At 35.3% G+C, this 1,812-nt stretch overlaps 1 protein-coding gene across 2 annotated transcripts in view; it reads left to right on the forward strand.

Annotated features, from left to right (window-relative positions):
- The first annotated feature begins 661 nt into the window (after positions 1–661).
- Positions 662–1,812, forward strand: part of LOC107668306 (beta-1,4-galactosyltransferase 3-like) — a 37,339-nt gene continuing 36,188 nt past the window's right edge. For both annotated transcript variants that reach the window (XM_016460143.1, XM_016460146.1), the window contains exon 1: positions 662–813. The gene's annotated coding sequence lies outside the window, so the exon portion shown is untranslated. The remainder of the gene's footprint in view (positions 814–1,812) is intronic.

The raw sequence follows: 1,812 nt of genomic DNA on the forward strand, positions 1-1,812 counted from the left end.
TGACTTTGTTTGCACCTCATTTTGGAATGGTGTTGAAATGATTATAGATAAATGATTACCTAATTCAGATGATGTTCTTAAATCCACTATTTTAATTTGCTGATGTCCTTTTGTCACAGACTAATATGTTTACAAGTACGTAAAAATGTGTCTACCAATCATCCTGAGGTGACAACAGAAGTTTGAAGACTCTGTTTTGTTTAAAAAAACATAAAGGATTTACAGGACAAACTAAATTTTGAGGTAATAAAGCATCACGCCTGGCTTGTAATTTGATGTGTGTACCTGTTAATGGGTGTTATATGACCAGTTTCTATTTTTAAGTTTGTTTTGGGTGGAGTCAGGAGGAGGAATGTCAAATTAATCATTTCAAACAAGTAATTCTTACAATATATTCATGCGTCCAATTTTAAAATATAAATGTTCTCAATTAGTTTAGCAAAATCGAGTGAACTCGGTTGAAGTAGTTGCTCTTTATTGCTTTCATTTGTAATGTTTACTCATTTCATCTGAAACAGACGAATCTGGTGAAGATGGTTAGCTATATCAACGTTTATGACACTTAACACATAGAAACGGAGTTACAGATGGTGAAATGAAACGTGTTACAGCACCCCCAGTATCCTCTACGCAAAAAACAAGAGAAGTACAGTACAGCACAGCACAGCAGCGTGAGCACGCATCACTTCCTGTGCATGCTGGGCGCTTTCAAATCCGACAGGACAGCCGTTGGAGTCGACGAAGTCATATAAATAGACAGGAGTAACGGAATATCTGAGTGAATAGTCCACCAGACTCTCCGAGTTTCATCAGGTAAGTTCTAAAGTCTCATTTCAAGGTCTTTTTTCCTCATTTGACCTGTGTAGAAGTGTAATCTCCCCACCTTTTGGAGGGTTAGTGAGTATGTGAGGAGCCCCAGTTGTGCTAGCCTGCTGTAGCTAACCGTACTGGCTCTGTGACGGTGGGCGGCTCAGCATCGTTTCCTCTCAAGTTGAACTAAAACAAAACCCCATGTTTATGGGGAAACGGATTTTTTGCGTTTTAGAGACGTTATAATGACATCTACAGCATCAGCCTCAGAGGTCATAGTGTGTTATATCCAGTTGTGACTGCAGTTTTCTCTTGTTTATGACATTAATTTTATTTTTAAATGTTTTAAATTATTATTATTATTTTTTTTTACTTTTGACAAAAACTAAACGATCACTGCACAACATCGTTAAGAATATATTATTATTATTATTATGGTTACCAGTATTTCTTTTGTTGTTATTGATGCAAAGTAGTTTTCGATCTAAACATCACGCTATTTTCATCTTTGTATTGGATTGTGAAATTGTTAGGCTACACAGAATCGGACTCTTTTTTTATATGAATGATTGCATAAATCTTACATGGTAATACTTCCCAGGTGATAAAAGTACACTTCCATAATGTACTTAAAGTGCTCTATTTTCACGCACTAATTTTGTACTTAATATACTAAAAATTATACTTTAGTACTTATTAGGGATGCACCGATACCACTTTTTCCAGTACTCGCCCGATACCGATACTTTTATTTTTGGTACTTGCCGATACCGAGTACCGATTGATGCAAAGTAGTTTTCGATCTAAACGTCACGCTATTTTCATCTTTGTATTGGATTGTGAAATTGTTAGGCTACACAGAATCGGACTCTTTTTTTTATATGAATGATTGCATAAATCTTACATGGTAATACTTCCCAGGTGATAAAAGTACACTTCCATAATGTACTTAAAGTGCTCTATTTTCACGCACTAATTTTGTACTTAATATACTAAAAATTA

This window comes from Sinocyclocheilus anshuiensis, unplaced genomic scaffold (genome assembly GCF_001515605.1).
Source record: "Sinocyclocheilus anshuiensis isolate Anshui unplaced genomic scaffold, SAMN03320099.WGS_v1.1 scaffold1623, whole genome shotgun sequence".
In the NCBI taxonomy this organism is placed as follows: Eukaryota; Metazoa; Chordata; class Actinopteri; order Cypriniformes; family Cyprinidae; genus Sinocyclocheilus; species Sinocyclocheilus anshuiensis.